This window comes from Pleurodeles waltl, chromosome 10 (assembly GCF_031143425.1).
Source record: "Pleurodeles waltl isolate 20211129_DDA chromosome 10, aPleWal1.hap1.20221129, whole genome shotgun sequence".
Taxonomy (NCBI): domain Eukaryota; kingdom Metazoa; phylum Chordata; class Amphibia; order Caudata; family Salamandridae; genus Pleurodeles; species Pleurodeles waltl.
Genome location: NC_090449.1, coordinates 841,293,380 through 841,312,732, shown reverse-complemented (window position 1 = coordinate 841,312,732; position 19,353 = coordinate 841,293,380).

The window sequence follows — 19,353 nt, the reverse complement described above, 5'->3', positions numbered from 1 at the left end:
TAATGTGTATGATTCAGAAATTATCAGAGGTGGAAAGTATAAATCGAGAAATGAAATAAAATACAAGATCAGCAACTTCTAGTGCCTCACTAACATGAAGGTCCACTTTTCCAAAATTAAATTCATATGTCTCGGCTGCCTTATGAACAATCGTTAAGGCAAAGATGATGCAGTGTCAAACTTCTAAATAAAACGATCCCCAAAAAAAGCGCTCTAAATGTAACAAAATAATTTAACTGTATATTAAAAGGGGAACATTTTTAACAATGAAAATATGAGCCCTGGTTACTCTTGTATATATAAAAAAATAATATACAGCACTCAAATCAAGTGAAGTTCACTTAGATCAATGGAAGTATAAACAAGTATTAGGATAACCCCAAAGTCTTTATTTTTAAACAAGCACTGTCAAAGTACTTTACTCCGGACTTATCGGCTTTGGATTTGCTTGCTCTCATGGCATGCCCATTCCCACTACTATCACGTTTTTTAAAGAAAGTCCAGGGAAGAGGAAGAGGGAAAAAGAAAGGGGTGAGTTGGAACCCAAGAAAGGAGTCTATATAAGTCGAACTACCAAAAGAGAATGTTCCAAGCACAAGCAAGACATGACTACTACGGAAAACAATGTAATTAACCTGAGCAACAGGAGCCTAGACGAATTGGAAAACAAGGGTACTAAATAAGGGATTCGACTTTGTCCCAACCCCTAAATTAGACATTTTCAGTCTGAGAATCGAAATATCAGAATTCTTTCAAAAGTCAGATTGAAAACCTTTTTCTGGGAACACCCGATAGCTACCACAGAAAACCTCCCAAAAACTGGCTTAGTCCCAAGTCCGCATTCTCTCCTGAAACTAGTCAAATGCCACCCGAAGTATTGGCCTTTGAAAAGTCTGTCAGTCGAGAGAATGACATGTTACAAAGTGTACAGCTAAATAGGTATCATAATATAAGCACACAAGAATTGGCAGACTTCCAACACCTCACACAAGATAGAGACATAGGCCCTCATTCTGACCCTGGCGGTCGGTGATAAAGCGGCGGCCAAGCCGCCAACAGGCCGGCGGTCCAAAATATGCAATTCTGACCCTGGCGGGAACCGCCAACACAGCCCGCCGCATTAACACTCCGACCGCCACGGCGGTACAAACAAACAGCGCGGCGGTCCCCGCCAACAGCCAGGCGGCAGACAATGTACCGCCCACCCTATCACGACCCACCAATCCGCCACCTTTTCCGGGGCGGGAGCACCGCCGATAAAAACACGGCGGAAACAGACTACGAACGGGAAAACGCTCACCTCTACGCACTCCACGCGAGATTCCGGCAGTATGGAACCAGAGTTGCAGGTCATCCCCGCACTCCTATACCTGCTCATATACCAGGAGCACGCCCGGCGGCGCGGAAGACATCGGTGAGTACTGCACCTACGACACAGGGGAGGGAAAAGATTACCCGGACACACCCACCCACCCATACCCACTACAACACACACATCAATGCATTCCCACAGATCACTGTCACAACCCACAAACCCCCCCCTCCGAAATAATGCAAAGACCAAAAGAAGAGATCATAAACGGGCAGATATATTGAAATATGGACACCAGTAATCCCAATAAATAAATAAACTATGTACAAAATATACACAGCTACTAAATGTAGTCCAACCACTGTCCGTGGACCACAGGGGTCCTGTGCAAAGGGGCAAGGCCCAGTCCCACGACAAGAACTCCACGGAGAGAACACTGCAGGGGCATCAGAAAGAAAATAGGACAGGCACCTCAGGGGGAAGGGAAGGGGGGCACCTCAGCCACTTGAGTACACGACGCCAGATCCACGAGGGGACTCCATGACCACTGGGCCATCCTGGGGAGTGCAAAGCCACAGTCCATACAGTCCATACAGTGGGTGGCCTGCCCACTGGGCCATCCTGGGGAGTGCAAAGCCACAGTCCATACAGTCCATACAGTGGGTGGCCTGCCCACTGGGCCATCCTGGGGAGTGCAAAGCCACAGTCCATACAGTCCATACAGTGGGTGGCCTGCCCACTGGGCCATCCTGGGGAGTGCAAAGCCACAGTCCAAACAGTCCATACAGTGGGTGGCCTGCCCACTGGGCCATCCTGGGGAGTGCAAAGCCACAGTCCAAACAGTCCATACAGTGGGTGGCCTGCCCACTGGGCCATCCTGGGGAGTGCAAAGCCACAGTCCATACAGTCCATACAGTGGGTGGCCTGCCCACTGGGCCATCCTGGGGAGTGCAAAGCCACAGTCCATACAGTCCATACAGTGGGTGGCCTGCCCACTGGGCCATCCTGGGGAGTGCAAAGCCACAGTCCAAACAGTCCATACAGTGGGTGGCCTGCCCACTGGGCCATCCTGGGGAGTGCAAAGCCACAGTCCATACAGTCCATAACAGACCCCACTGCCACTGGAGGAGGCATGTTGGCCAGAGGACATCCTGCAGCCCTGCCCGAGATAGATCCTGCCCTGCCACGTCTGCCAAAGGGCCAGCGGTTCTTGCCTGGAAGGGCCCAGTTCAGCGCCTCATGCCTTGAAGGGCCCAGTTCAGCGGGTCTTGCCTTGAAGGGCCCAGTTCAGCGGTTCTTGAGACGGCGGGGCCCAGCGGAGCGGTGCTCGAGACGGCGGGGCCCAGTTCAGCGGTTCTTGAGACGGCGGGGCCCAGTTCAGCGGTTCTTGAGACGGCGGGGCCCAGCGGAGCGGTTCTTGAGACGGCGGGGCCCAGCGGAGCGGTTCTTGAGACGGCGGGCCCAGTTCAGCGGTTCTTGAGACGGCGGGGCCCAGTTCAGCGGTTCTTGAGACGGCGGGGCCCAGTTCAGCGGTTCTTGAGACGGCGGGGCCCAGCGGAGCGGTGCTCGAGACGGCGGGGCCCAGTTCAGCGGTTCTTGAGACGGCGGGGCCCAGCGGAGCGGTTCTTGAGACGGCGGGGCCCAGTTCAGCGGTTCTTGAGACGGCGGGGCCCAGTTCAGCGGGTCTTGAGACGGCGGGGCCCAGCGGAGCGGTGCTCGAGACGGCGGGGCCCAGTTCAGCGGTTCTTGAGACGGCGGGGCCCAGCGGAGCGGTGCTCGAGACGGCGGGGCCCAGTTCAGCGGTTCTTGAGACGGCGGGGCCCAGTTCAGCGGTTCTTGAGACGGCGGGGCCCAGCGGAGCGGTTCTTGAGACGGCGGGGCCCAGCGGAGCGGTTCTTGAGACGGCGGGGCCCAGTTCAGCGGTTCTTGAGACGGCGGGGCCCAGTTCAGCGGTTCTTGAGACGGCGGGGCCCAGTTCAGCGGTTCTTGAGACGGCGGGGCCCAGCGGAGCGGTGCTCGAGACGGCGGGGCCCAGTTCAGCGGTTCTTGAGACGGCGGGGCCCAGCGGAGCGGTTCTTGAGACGGCGGGGCCCAGTTCAGCGCTTCTTGAGACGGCGGGCCCAGTTCAGCGGTTCTTGAGACGGCGGGGCCCAGCGGAGCGGTGCTCGAGACGGCGGGGCCCAGGAGCGGTGCTCGAGACGGCGGGGCCCAGTTCAGCGGTTCTTGAGACGGCGGGGCCCAGCGGAGCGGTGCTCGAGACGGCGGGGCCCAGTTCAGCGGTGCTTGAGACGGCGGGGCCCAGCGGAGCGGTGCTTGAGACGGCGGGGCCCAGTTCAGCGGTTCTTGAGACGGCGGGGCCCAGTTCAGCGGTTCTTGAGACGGCGGGGCCCAGTTCAGCGGTTCTTGAGACGGCGGGGCCCAGCGGAGCGGTGCTCGAGACGGCGGGGCCCAGTTCAGCGGTTCTTGAGACGGCGGGGCCCAGCGGAGCGGTGCTCGAGACGGCGGGGCCCAGTTCAGCGGTGCTTGAGACGGCGGGGCCCAGCGGAGCGGTGCTTGAGACGGCGGGGCCCAGTTCAGCGGTGCTTGAGACGGCGGCCGGTCTATGGCCAACTGCTCATTGCCTGGTGGTGCCCTCCTGGGCAGCGGGGATGGTGCTCCTTCAATGCCCACCTGGGCTGTGGGTGGTGGGGCCCTCCTGGCCAGCTGGGCTGGGTCCTCCCTGTGCAGCGGCTATGGGGGTGGTGGGCTCTCCCGGGGCAGCTGTGCCGGTTCCTCCCGGGGCAGCGGCTATGGGGGTTGTGGGCTCCTCCTGGGCAGCATGCCTGCTGCCTGACCTCTCCGACTTGCTGCCCTTGCCCTCCTTAGTCGTGAGTCTGTGGCCCTTTCCTCCCTTTGGAGCTGTGGCTGGTGACTGTCTCTGGGTGGTGTCCGGGGGGGATGTAGAAGGCGGGCTCCTGCGGCGCCCCTTCCGCCTTCTGCTCCTCTTCCCAGGGGGTGGGCTGGCTGTCCCCTTGCTGCTGGGCGAAGATCCAGACATGCGGGCTGGCGGGCTCCAATACCCCTGCACCCTTGTCAAGGGGGCTGCAGGGCTGGTGGTGGCTGAGGTGCTCTTCTTACCCCGACGAGAAGGAGGGGGGGGCTCAGGGTCAGGAAAGAAGTTAGCAGTGGCGAGGAAGAGTTTCTTGGGACAATGGAGAGTGGTAGGTACAGTGGGAATGGGAGTGGAGGGAGAGGATGTGGTTGTAGGTGAGTCACGTTTGCTGTCTTTGGGTGCAGGTGCAGGAGGGATAGGCTGTCGTGAGGTGGTGACTGCACGTGTGCGGACTGGAGTGGAGGGTGTGCTGGTGATGGAAACACTGGCTGATGGTGAGGTGAATGGAGGTGTGAGTGTAGACGTCACAGGGAGGGAGGAGGGAGACGAGGAGGTGGGGGTCACAGAGGTGGTAGTGACTGTTGGCATGTCTGCATCGGAATGTTGCGTGTGTGAATGTCTGCGTGATCTGTGGTGCTTATGTTTGGATGAGCTTCTCTTGGGTGTTGAGGTGTGTGCAGGCTGGTCTGATGGTGTGGGTGGGACAGGCAGAGGAACAGGAGACTGGGAGGAGGGAGTTAGTAGAGGGAGGCAGGAGACAGGGACAATGGCTGCCGTCAGTGCTGAGGCCAGAGCCTGGAACGATCGCTGATGGGCAGCCTGACCCGAATGAATGCCCTCCAGGTACGCATTGCTGCGATGAACCTCCCTCTCCACCCCCTGGATGGCATTCAAAAGGGTAGTCTGCCCAACAATGAGCGTTCGGAGGAGGTCAATGACCTCCTCACTGAGGGCAGCGGGGGTAACAGGGGCAGGGCCTGAGGTGCCTGGGGCGAAGGAGATGCCCGGCTTCCTGGCAGAGCGGGCACGGGGCGAACGCTGAGGGGCTGCTGGGAGGGCGGAGATGTTGCGCTGGGTGGCGGCTGTACCTGTAATGGCGGGGGGCATGGATGGTGCCACCCCCGCAAGGGAGCTCCCTTCCGAGGACGTGTCCGTGTCGCTGCAGGGTCCAGTCGTCCCCGTCGTGGAGCTCCCCTCGCCCTCCGTCTCACTGGTCCAGTCTGACTCTGTGGCATGGCCCTCCTGGGCCATGTGAGATGCAGCTCCCTCCTGCCCCGATGCCACTTCTCCTCCGCCTGATGATGCTGATGCACACAAGCACAGAAAGACAAACAAAAAGGGGGGGGGAGAGAGAAATAAAGGGATATTGAGTACATGGATCTCCGGTACAGTTAGTGGACATGACAGACACAGATGCCCCCTGCACTAAGTTGCGCACTTGTGGTCCGCTACGCATTCCGTGGAACATGCCCTACACGCCTAGAGTTGACAACTGCACCCATGGATGACACGACCCAGGGATGGCTGTACTGACAAACTACTGAGGGTGGTGGCTGGGGACACAGGGGCTTACGGGGGTGCCCAGCCTACAGATATCGCCCTGGCCTAGGGGGACCCACAGCCCTCCTCCCCCACCCAGACACCTCCACTGCGCGACAACAGAGTAGATAATGCTTGTACTCACCCCCTTGTGTCTGCTGTGCTGCCCTCACGCGCCCATCCAAATCAGGGTAGGCCACCGCCAGGATCCGGAACATCAGGGGGGTCAGTTGACGGCAGGCACCCCGCCTACGTTGGGAGGCCATCCCCAGCAGAGACTCGGCGGTCTTCTTGGTCCCGCGGCGGATGTCCTCCCACCTCTTGCGGCAGTGGGTGCCCCGTCGATGGTGGACCCCCAGGGTCCGGACTCCCTTGGCGATGGCACGCCAAATCCCGATCTTCTCATGGGCGCGGACCTATGTGACACGTACAGGGAGGGAGAAATACCACGTTCAAGTTTGTCTGCATTTTCCCTGCCAGTGGCCCAACGCCCCCCATCCCCGCCAGGCCCCCGCCATGCCCCCCGCCAGGCCCAACATGCCCCCCATCCCCGCCATGCCCCCCGCCATGCCCCCCGCCAGGCCCAACATGCCCCCCATCCCCGCCATGCCCCCCGCCAGGCCCAACATGCCCCCCATCCCCGCCATGCCCCCCGCCATGCCCCCGCCAGGCCCAACATGCCCCCCATCCCCGCCAGGCCCCCCGCCATGCCCCCCGCCAGGCCCAACATGCCCCCCATCCCCGCCAGGCCCCCCGCCAGGCCCCCCGCCAGGCCCCCCGCCAGGCCCCCAAGCCAGCCAGTGGCCCCAAATCCATATTGAATTAAACTCACTTGTTGGTCTGGAGGACCGTAGAGTAGCGCATACTGGGGGAGGACCCCATCCACAAGTTTCTCCAACTCCTCTCCAGTGAAGGCAGGGGCCCTTTCCCCAGGTGCAGCAGCCATTGTCCCTTCCAGACCGAGGTCACAGCAACACTTGCAGTATAGGTCCTCTCCTGTGAAAGTTCAAGTCGCAAGTGGATTAGTAGATAGAAAATGGCGGTCACGTCCGCGGCGGTGCGTCCCGCCACCGCCGGCGCCCTTCGCCATTGGCTCCTGAAACCCATAGGCTTCAATGTTAACCAATGCGGCTTCGCGCCGCGGTCTTCGCCCGCCGCCCGCCGCGGTGTGCCACGCCAGCGCATTGACCTCACATCCCACTGTCACACTTCACAGGTCAGGCAGCCGCCATTTCCAGGGCCCACATGGCTCTATTTCAACTGCGTCACACAGGCCTAGGCCTTGCATAGCCACTCAGACACGCCATTCACTGCATAGAGAATCGTTTACTGTGCTAGCTGTGAGTACGTACCTGTGGGTTGCTTGACTGTGTGCTCCATGTTGTCCTTCCTAGGCACCGTCCGCTGGGTTTGGCGAGGAGACGGATGAATCCTCCCGTGTACCGACCGCTGGTGGACCTGTCGACAATGGAAGAACGCCACATTATCCTGACCTACCGTCTTAACCGTGCCACTATACATGAACTGTGTGCCCAGCTGGAGCCCGACCTGATGTCCCCCATCCGCCAACCCACAGGGATTCCCCCTCTGGTGCAGGTCATGTCAGTACTCCATTTCTTGGCAAGTGGGTCATTTCAGACAACAGTGGGAATTGCTTCTGGGATGTCTCAGCCCATGTTTTCGAAGGTGTTATCCAGAGTGTTGTCTGCCCTGATGAAATCCGTGAGGAGCTACATCATTTTCCCTGAGGTGGGCGAATTGGCTACAGTGAAGGGTGATTTCTACGCCCTTGGACATATTCCCCACGTCATTGGTGCCATTGATGGGACCCATGTGGCTTTGGTTCCCCCAAGAGACAGGGAGCAGGTGTACAGGAACAGAAAAAGTTACCATTCAATGAACATCCAGGTGGTGTGTTTGGCTGACCAGTACATCTCGCATGTAAATGCCAAATTCCCAGGGTCAGTGCATGACGCCTACATCCTAAGGAATAGCAGCATCCCTTACGTGATGGAACAGCTAGAGAGACACCGTGTATGGCTAGTGGGGGACTCTGGGTACCCCAACCTGTCGTGGCTACTGACCCCAGTAAGGAATCCCCGGACAAGGGCAGAGGAACGGTACAATGAGGCCCATGGGCGTACTAGGAGGGTGATCGAACGCACCTTTGGCCTCCTGAAGGCCAGGTTTCGGTGCCTGCATATGACAGGTGGATCCCAAATGTACTCACCTAAGAAGGTGTGTCACATCATCGTGGCCTGCTGCATGCTTCACAACCTGGCTTTGCGCCGCCAGGTGCCTTTCCTGCAGGAGGATGGTCGAGACGGTGGTGTTGTGGCAGCTGTGGAACCTGAGGAGAGTGACGAGGAGGAAGACGACGGGGCTGAAACAGACAACAGGGACAGAATCATTGAACAGTACTTCCAATAGGACACAGGTAACAATTCAAAGATAATTTAGTAAATGTGAACTACTCTCCTGCATCTCTGCTGCCTGTCTATTTGCCCCAGTGTATGATGACTGAGTTGTGGCTTTTCCCTCCCTATTTCAGATCTGGGGTCCCCACTACGAGTCCTGTGCTTCGTTTCCCCATGGACTACAGCTTTGTGGCAGCTGTTTGTTGACTTCACCATGTACAAGGACATATTTGCACTGTCATGTCAATTACAATATATTGAAATCACAGCCAGACTCCAGATAGTTTTGTGCAAAATAGGTGTTTATTGAAGTGCTCAAAATGGGATGGGTGGTTTCAAGTGGGTGGGGGCTATGGTGAAGGAATGTCCATGGCAGAGTCCAGAGTAACAGTCACACAGGTGCATTGTCCAGAGGCCTGTGGAGAGATGGAGCATGGGCAGTTCAAGGATGGACAGGGTGACAATGTGGGACAGTGGGATGAAATCAGGTGGTATCCATTGCTGGCGGGGGTCTTGACATCCTACTCTGTCTTCTTGCGAGATCTCAGGGCCCTCTTGCGGGGTGGTTCTTCTCCTGCAGGAGGTGGGGGTCTGGTGGGCTGCTGCTGTGCGGGGGCCTCCTGTCCACTAGCGCCGGCGGAGGTGGTTGGCTGTTCTTGGTCCAGGCTAGTGGCAGGGGCCCTTGGGTGTTGTTGAGTGTCCGCCCTGGTGTTGACGAGGTCCTGCAGCAGCCCTACCATGGTAACCAGGGTGGAGGTGAGGGCTCTGATGTCCTCACTGTACCCCCGATAGTGTTCCTCCTGCAGTACCTGGATCTCCTGGAACCGGGCCAGTACCGTCGCCATCGTCTCCTGGGAGCGGTTGTATGCTCCCATGATGGTGGTGAGGACCTCGTGGAGAGTGGGTTCCCTGGGCCCGTCCCCCCCCTGTCGCACAGCTGCCCTCCGAGTTGCCCTGTTTCCCTGGGCCTCTGCCCCCTGGCCGGTGTGCCCACTACCACTGCCCCCAGGTCCCTGTTGTTGTTGGGGTGGTGGGTTATCCTGGGTGCCCTGTAGTGGTAGACACACCGCAGATTGACGCGCCCTGGAGACAGAGGCATGGGCCCGCTGGGGTTTGGGTCTGTAGTGGCCTGGGCCTGTGTGAGGGGAACCGACTGTCCAGAGGTCCCCGATGGTCCGGGCTGGTCATCGGTGTCCAGGTCGACAGAGCTGCTGTCATCGCTGACGGCCTCTTGGGTGGGGGGTGTGGAGAATTATGGGCCCTCCGCGGCGGTGTGTTGACGGTCGGGTCCTGCAGGGGTATAGAGGTATGGTTATAGTTTCAATGTGTGGCATATGGGTGTATCTGTGGGTTCCTGTGTCCCCAAGTGCTGGCATTCGTGTGTGGGGGCTTTGGTGAGGGTGGCTTGTGGGGGGGATGTGTATATGCATTGGGCATGCTTTGGTGATGGGTGTCCATGCTTAGTGGACGCATGCAGGCCTAGGTTTTGGGATGTGTGGGTTGTGATGGTGAGACATTGGCGGGGAATAGGTGTGCTGGGGGTGGGGGTGAGGATGGTGGTGGGGGTGAGGATGGTGGTGGGGGTGAGGATGGTGGTGGGGGTGGGGGTGAGGGTGGGGTTTGAGGATGGGGGTGAGGGTTGGGGTATGATTTGGCATGCAGGTGGGGGGGAAGCAGTAGTGAAGCTTCAACTTACCAGTATCCATTCCTCCGCCGACTACTGCGAGGCCGTCAGGATGCAGGATGTTCAAGACTTCCTCCTCCCATGATGTAAATTGTGGGGGTTGAGGTGGGGGTCCTCCGCCAGTCTTCTGCACGGCGATGTTGTGCCTGGATACCATGGAACGCACCTTCCCCCGTAGGTCGTTCCATCGCTTCCTGATGTCTTCCCGATTTCTGGGGTGCTGTCCCACAGCGTTGACCCTGTCGACAATCCTCTGCCATAGCTCCGTCCTCCGGGCAATGCTGGTGTATTGGACCTGTGTGCCGAACAGCTGGGGCTCTACCCGAACGATTTCCTCCACCATGACCCTGAGTTCTTCGTCTATGAAGCGGGGTTGTCTTTGGGGTGCCATGGGGTGGTGTGTATGATGTGTGGGGTGGAGTATGTGTATTTAAGTGTGTTGAGTGTGGTGGTGTGTGTTGTTTTGTGTGTGGATAGTGTGTGGGTGATGGTGTGGAGTGGCTGTGGCTGCTAGTTTGTGGATGGTGGTGTCTCGCTCTGGCCTTCTTTCAGAATTTTTTTGCGTAGGGGTTTGTGGGTGATGTGGGTGTGTGTTTTATATTGTATTGTGTGTGTGGGAGTGGTGTGTGTATGTGTATCAGGTGTGTGGGATTCAAATCGTCCAATGTGGCTGAGTTTTGTTCGTTTGTGTGTATTCTGACCGCGGCGGTGTGTCCCGCCAATGGAATACCGCGTTTGAATGACCGCCGCGTGGATTCGTGGGTCGTAATGGCATGGGCGTATTTCTGTTGGCGTGGCGGGGGAGGTTTTGTCACCTCCACTTTTCCGCCGACCGCTGGTCTGGCGGTCGGTTGTGGCTGTCGGATTTTCGGAGGTTTGCCTTCTGCGGGTCAGAATGACCGTGGCGGGTTTCCGCGACCGCGGCGGGATTATGGAGGATTTATGACCGGCGGTAAGTGCATTTTACCGCCGGGGTCAGAATGACCCCCATAGTTATTAAACCAATAGACAAAGGTGGGGTGACTGTTATTATGAAAAACAATGTACAGGGATGAATGTCAACACTTACTAAGCAACTCAAGACATTAGAAGAAACTAGCTAGAGACCCTACTCGGATTCAGGAAGATATTTCGTTTTTGGTCTCCAAGGGCCAGGACAACAACGGGCTCACCTTACATGAAGCAGCCTTCCTGATTTAAAAAAAAAATCCCAAAATACCATATTTTTACATTCTTCCCAAGAATCACAAGGAGAAGAACCCTATCCCAGGCAGACCAATTGTTTCAGGTACAGGGTCAGTTCTGGAACCACTTTCAAAGTTCTGTGATGTGTTTCTCCAACCGTCTGTTATAAAGATACCCACATAATTGCAGGATACCAAAGATGTACTGAAACGTCTAGAGGGGACATGCTTCGATAAGAATATGGAACTACTGATCACCCTAGATGTAGAATCATTGCACACCAACATACCTCAGGAAGCTACACTGGGGTCATAGAGGAACTCTTTGATAATATCAGGTGGGAATCAATAACCCCCCGGAATATATATTAGATTTGGTCCATTTGGCACTGACAAGAAACTATTTAGAATTTGAGAAAACATACTATCTGCAGGTACACATGACATCAATGGGCAGTACGTTCGCACTGAGTCTAGCCTGCCTCTACGTTGACTCTTTTGAGAAACAATATGTGTTCCATCCTTTCAATCTATTCCTGAAACAGATTAGATTATGGAAACGCTATATAGATGACATTTTACTCATAAGGACGGGATCTGCCGAAGAGGCTTCGGTGTTCGCAGAAATGGCTTAATACACTGAATCTGTACCTAAGGTTCACTATGACCACTGACAAGAATAACCTACTCCAATTTGACAGTTTCCATCCACAAGCACTAAAAGAGAATTTACCAGTTGGCCAATTTTTACGACTAAAACAGACTGTTCCAACTTAATGGACTATATTAAACATACAAAAAGATTGACCAAGAAACTGTCTAATAAGAAGTAAACTGGTTATCTCATTAGGAGAGCTGACAAGAGGGCATGTAATAACCACAGGAAACAATTACTGGAATCCTTTCCCAAATCAAAGGAAGAAGGATTACATTGTGTCACTACTTTTAACCCCATTTCCAACATAGTACAAAAGATAATCAGGGAAGACTGTAAAATATTAATGTCAGGGGGCTTCCTTTCTACCAACCATTACATGTCTTTAGGAAAGCAAAAAGCATTCAAGACATGATAGTCCACACTCGACCCTGGGATAGGGCACCTGCGGTCACACAATCCACACTGTGGCATTTACCACCACCAACAGGCCACTACCCATGTGGAAAATGTAGCCAATTTACCAAAAAACAATGAGCTTGGACCTGGGCTTACATACCCCCTGGGAGCTGAAGACATTTCCTAATTGCAATAGTAGGAATGTGGACTATATGATTAGGTGCCCTTGCAAATTAAAATACATCGGAATGACAGCCAGAAGAGTGGGGACACACATCTGTGAGCATAGGAGCACGATTTGATGCAAACAGGATGCAACAAAACTAACTAGCCAATACATTATGAACAATCATAATGACATGGAGTAATATGTCATCGACAAATTGAAACAAACAAGAGCTGACATGAGCCCACTGCTCCTGTGATACGAGCAGAGCTGGGTTTGGCACTTACAGACACATACACATGAAATAAACAGACCATGAAATACAATGGTCTATGCTGTAGGACTATGGCCATGGATTAGAAATGAACAACATAATGAATACAAACAGACTATGAGGAATATGGAGACAACACGGCGTCCGCCCCCATCAAATTATATTTTAATTAGGTGGTATACAGCTTCCCACCGCAGTGCCCACAGGAGGAGCGCTAACTCCCACTCTGTGCCCACCTTGAGAAGCAATTTTGAACACCGATGATGTGATGGTGTAACTCGCTCCCCCACTCTGCTCCTCGTGGGAGGGCGGGGTCAGAAACTATGACCTTTATAACTCCGGGGGTGACTTAAAGGCACCTACAGTGCAGGTGACGGTAAACACATAGGGAAGTTTATGAATGAAACTGTATCTGTCGCTTTCTGTTGAGGCTACATCTAGAAGGGTTGAAAAGCACCTTCCTGCGTGGTAGACTCCGATGGAAATCTAGTTTAGGATCTAGCTGGTGGAGTCTCTTCTCTTCTTTGGAAGGGTCAGGCGTGCATAGAAAGCAGGGAGAGTAGTACTCTGGCCAACATGGAAGGGGATCAACACTTTTAGAAGGAAAGTGGCCGATGTACTGAGAACCAGCTTGTCTGGAAAAGACAAAGTGCATAGAGGGTTCACTGAAAGAACCTAATGCTTGGTGACCCTCCTGGCTGATGTAAGGGCCACCAGAAAGGCAGTCTTGAGGGTAAGGCGCCGCAAATGACAAGAATGGGGCAGCTCTATAGGAGTGTTGTGGGTTTTCTTTAGTGCCTTGGTTGGACACCCTTATTTTAGAGTGAGGCCATAGCCTGTGCCTTTTACACGTTGTGAGAAAACAGGGCTGATTGCAGAGGCCCCCTAACTTTTTGCCCCCATTTTCCACTTTTTGCTTGTGTTTTCCTGACTCTGATGGTGATCTGGGTACTGCTAACCAGTCCCAGGGCCTGTGCTCTGTGTAAAATCAATATGCAAATTAGGCTAATTATAATTGGCTAAGTTAACCTACCTATAAGTCCCTAGTATATGGTAGGGCATGTAGGTTTAGGGACCACAGCATAGGTAGTGCACCCATAGGTGCACTGCTGAGGTGCCCAGTGTCATTTTAAAGGCAGGCCTGCCTTGCTGGCTGCTATTAAATAAGTTATATGCAAATTCGACTTTGGAATTAAAAGTAGTTCCAAAGTCTTAAACTACCTTAGTTTTACATATAAGTCACCCCTAAGGTGTGTCCTATGTGCCCCTAGGGCTGGGTGCCATGTAACTATAAGTAGGGACCTTATAAAAATAGTTTTATAAGCCCTGGTGAGGCAAAAACAGCCAAATTAGTTTTTCCCTCATTGTAGTGAATGGCCTTCCTAGGCTAGAATGGGGGGACTTTATTTTAATTTTAAAAGTCCCCTTAAATGACAGATACAAAGAGTTTGGTATCAAATTAATTGTTATAAAAAATCCCACAATTTCCAGTTGTGGGATTTAATATAACATGTTCAGGTAAAGAATTTTAAACTTTACCTGAAAAGTTGCCAATTTTTTTGCTGCTGTGCTCTGATTGGCCAGCCTCTGGCAGCGCAGCCTTGATGAGGTGTGAAGTGGCCTGGCTTCACACAAAGAGATGTGCCTGTGGGAGGGAATCTCCCCTCAGCAGATGGTGAGGCAGGAAGGGGGAGGGCTGCCAAACTGGTCTTCAAAGGCAAAGAAGGACATTTGGAGTAACCCAGCAACACCCCCACATCCTGCAACCCCAGACAACTAGGTGCCCCCTTGATTAGATTAGAAGAGGGCAGGAGAGGGGTGTGTTTATGATTTTTAGCCACACCAGTGGGTGGGTTCAGCCAGATGTAACCTCCAAAAATCATTTTCAGCCATGATGGATTTTTGAAGAAGGTTGCCTCCTGGGATTGATTTTTGCCACACTTCCCAGGAAGTGGTCATCACAGGGGGAAGGACCCTGCACCTGATTGGAGAATCAGGACCTCCCTGTTTTTCACCCAGGAGCAAGGATAAAACTGGCAGACCTGCACCCACACCTCAGTTCCCTACCACATCCCTACCAGGAAGAACTACAGAAGAAGAAGAAGGACTGCCCTGCTGGACCCCTGGCCTGCACCTGGAACCTGCACTCAGAGGGACTGCACCAGCTGCACACTTGGGCTTCACCACAAGAAGGACTTTGCCTGGCTTCAAGTGGTTCAAGGACGGACTCCCTGTTTGCTACAGGTGAAAAATTGCTAACCAGAGTCCCCTGCACCAACTCCTGAAGAAATCAACCAGCTGACCACTGTCCAGTGGCCAAAAAGGAGATTGCGCCAGGTGCATTCTGGGAGTTGTAGTCCACACCCCCAAGGATCATCTCAGAGCTTCTGGACCCTTTGAGTGATCTGTGGACTCCAAAAGAACCTTACAAGAACATCTGGGAGAAGACCCAGAAGTTTGGAGAACTTTTGAAAAAAAAGCTCCACAGAGGGACCGACCCGCCGCGGCAACTCTAGCCGGCTTGCCTCAACTGCGACCTGGCCTGATTTTCAGGTTCGTCCCGGTGAAGAAAATCTCCAAAAAAGAGACTAAGGCGGTCATTCCTAGATTGGCGGGCGGCGGTCGCCAGAAGACCGTACCGCGGTCAAAAGACCGCGGCGGTCATTCTGAGTTTCCCGCTGGGCTGGCGGGCGACCGCCAGAGGCCGCCCGACAGCCCAGCGGGAAACCCCCTTCCACGAGGATGCCGGCTCCGAATGGAGCCGGCGGAGTCGAAGGGGTGCGACGGGTGCAGTTGCACCCATCGCGATTTTCAGTGTCTGCCACGCAGACACTGAAAATCTATGTGGGGCCCTGTTTTAGGGCCCCTGCAGTGCCCATGCCTGTGGCATGGGCACTGCAGGGGCCCCCAGGGGCCCCACGACACCCGTTCCCGCCAGCCAGGTTCTGGCAGTGAAAACCGCCAGAATCAGGCTGGCGGGAAGGGGGTCGGAATCCCCATGGCGGCGCTGCAAGCAGCGCCGCCGTGGAGGATTCCCTGGGGCAGCGGGAAGCCGGCGGGAAACCGCCGGCTTCCCTTTTCTGACCGCGGCTTTACCGCCGCGGTCAGAATGCCCCCGGAAGCACCGCCAGCCTGTTGGCGGTGCTTCCTTCGTCACCTACTAAGAATGACCCCCTAAGTCCGAACGTACAAAGTTGACCAGGACCTCCCAGCCAGCGTATCTGAGGAGGGCTCCAAGGACGTCTGATCAAGATCCAGGATTACCCCGGTTGAAGGATTTTCACCTTGAAAAAAACGACTAAGTCCGAATGTAAAAATCTCCACCGAGGATTCCCGCGACGCGTATCCGGAGAAGGGTTCCAGGAGGTCAGATTGGACTGGCAGATTCGTCCCGCTGAAGAAAATCTTCAGAAAAACGACTAAGTGCGAAGGTAAACATTTGACCGAGGCCTCCCGGGCCGAGCCGGGCTCCATCGCGGTTGGCCTTAAACTTTGACTTTGCCCCGGTCGAGGTGCAACCAGATGACCCGATTTGCGCTTTTTGTTTCTAGGCGCTAAAAAAACAATAATTCTTTAAAAATTCATATCTCCGGTTCCCCTTATCCGATTGTATTCGTTTTTGTGTCATTTTAAAGATAAGACATAATCTATTTTTATAAATTGGTTTTAGATTTTTAAGCTGTTTCCTGTGTTTTATTTAATTACTGTTTTGTGATATTTGAATGCTTTACACTCTGTCTCCTAAGTTAAGCCTTGTCACTCGTTGCCAAGCTACCAAGGGTTGAGCTGGGTTTAATTTACTGAGACCTAACTGGACCTAAGTGGAGGTTAGTGGCCTATTGCTAAGTGTAGGTACTTACCTGCCCTTACCAATAACCCATTCTCCAACACACATAGACATGTTTTTAATAATTTCATATCTTTTAGCACAGCCAGTCTTTAGCTCTTTGGTTTTATATTATAATAAGATGCTTCTTTCTGAGAAGCTATAGTTGTTCACCCTACACATTTTATCAGACCTTTGTATGCGTTATACTTTGTGCCCTGTTCAAGGCTGTCATGTTCAGTACATGATATTCTAACTTGTATTGCCATTCCAGGGGCTCAGGGGTAAGTCCCCATTTCCTAGACACATTAGTTCATCAGGCCTGTTCTTAGAACACTGCAGGATTTATTTTATAACCACTGCATAGGCCTGCAGGGGGAAGAGTACATTCCAGCCATGGCTGAGCACACATCATTCCATTGACAGCTTCTCTGATCCTGGCGCTGACTCTTCAACAACCCAAGAGGAATGCCATCCAGACAACAGGCAGACCCTTGCCAGCCTCTTCAGGCATGTGGTCAGGTTCTTCCCTTAGATTGGGATAGGCAGAAGGTTACCCACAACTATGCATCTCATATTCTGCCTTGGCATGTGTGAGTCTCTGAGTGACTGAATGAAAGGGGAATGATCTATTCACTACAACTTCCCTGAGGAGTCAGAGTATCAGGTTGAGGTTGGATACTTCTACCAGTTCTCTTGCACCAGCACCGTCTCCAGTTTTTGCAAAGGCTGCTTCTGGGTATTCTGCCTACAATCATGAATTTACTTCAGATTCTTCAGCACCAGCTACTCCACCAGTACAATGTATAAATAAGCTTTTTAATTGGCTTAAACAAAATTATCTAGTTTGCCCATGGTACTATTTGTGGATCATGTTGACACTGCTTGTCTTTCTTCTATGGATTGGGTTTGTTATCATCTTCATTTTGCTGAGACATGGTCAGTGTCTTCCTGAACGCTCTTCTGTTGAACTGGTGGATGAGGTTTTAAATCCTTACTTGTCCTAACACAAAGTGCGAAGAAACTTGTCCCTTGTGAACAATTTTGCTTTTCCAGTTCCTGATGGGATTATGTATATTATGTACTCCTGACATTCAAATTATGTTAGAAATGGGGTCTTTGGTTTTCATTCAGGTTACCCCCTGTCCAAGCAAAGACCATCACTATAGTTAGGGCAAAGAAGAACCACACCTGGTTAACCCCCACTCAGCCCCTTGGTACTTGGCACAAGCAGGAAGGCTTAACCCAGAAGCAATGTGCAAAGTATTTGTACCAACACACACAGTAATACAGTGAAGACAATACAAAATAGACACCACACCAGTTTAGAAAAATAGGTAATATTTATATAAATCAAACAAGACCAAAACGACAAAAATCCAACATACACAAGTCAAAATATGAATTTTCAAAAGAATAAGAGTCTCACTCCCTTGAAAACAGTGGAAATGTTGATTTTACACAAAGTACCTTGCTTGTGTCAAAAATAAAGCTGCACAAGTGAGCGTACGTCAGAAAGCTCAGCGATGCGCTGATTCCTTACTTGCACTTGAGGCTGTGCGTCGTTTTCTTCTCCAGTCGGCAATGCGTTGTTTTTCTCCCTCGCAAGGCAGCAATGCGTCAATTTCTGGGCAGGGCACCTCGGATCAACGCAGGTTCTCGATGGCTTTGACACCCAGCGATGATGTGTGAGAAAATGGTGTTCGAAAACTGCCCTGTGTGGGGTTATCAGCAGCTGCAAGTGGGTGCTGCGTCATTTTCCCAGCCACGATGTATCAATTTCCCAGCTGCGATGATTTAATTTCCCAGCCGCGATGTATCAATTTCCCAGCCGCGATGTATCAATTTCCCAGCCGCAATGTATCAATTTCCCAGCCGCAATGTATCAATTTCCCAGCCGCAATGCATCGATTTCCTAGCTGCGATGCAGGTGGGCCTCAGTTTCAGCCGGGAATGGGTGGTGTGTTGTTTTTCAGCCAAGTTGCAGGTGATGTGTTGAAAATTTCCCACACAGTGATTTCAGTCCTTGTTCTGACAACCTCACCTTTCAAGGGCCCAAGGACTCGACTGGGCACCACTTCACACAATAGGAGTCTCAGCAGTAAGTCCAGGTGCTGGCAGAGGAAGTCTTTGATGGCCCTAAGACTTCAGAACAGGAGGCAAGCTCAGTCTAAGCCCTTGGAGATTCTTCTCAAGCAGGAATGCACAACAAAGTCCAGTCTTTGTCCCCTTGCACAGGCAGAAGCAGCAACTGCAGAATAGCACAACAAAGCACAGGGTGTTGGATACTGCATTGTGTGAGGGTAGGCACAGCCCATTCAAGTGTAAGTGACTACTCCTGCCTTTACTCCAACCCAGGTGGCTCATCAGGATATGCAGGCTACACCCCAACTCCCTGTGTGTCACTGTCTAGAGGAGATTCACAAACAGCCGAACTGATGTATTTTTAAATTGTGAGTTCAGAGACCGCAAACTCCATAGTTCTATCTGCTATCAAAGGGAAACTGCACTTTAAGGATATTTAAAGGCAACCACCATGTTAACCTATAGGTAAGAGAGGCCTTGCAACAGTGAAAATCAAATTTGGCAGTATTACACTGTTAGAACATGTAAAACGCATCAGTACATGTCCCACCTTTAACATACACTGCACCCTGCTCATGATGCTACCTAGGGCCTACATTAGGGATGCCTTTCATGTATAAGAAGGGAACGTTTGGGCCTGGCAAGTAGGTACACTTGCCGGGTCGAATTGGCAGTGCACGACTACACACACACACACACACACTGCAGTGGCAGGTCTGAGACATGTACATGGCTACTCATGTGGGAGACACAATCAGTGCTGCAGGCCCACTAGTAGCATTTGATTTACAGGCACTGGCCACCTCTAGAGCACTTTACCATGGACTTACTAATAAATCAAATATGACAATCAGGGATAAACCAATCACCAATACAATTTACACAGAGAGCATATGCACTTTAGCACTGATTAGCAGTGGTAAAGTGCCCAGAGTCGTAA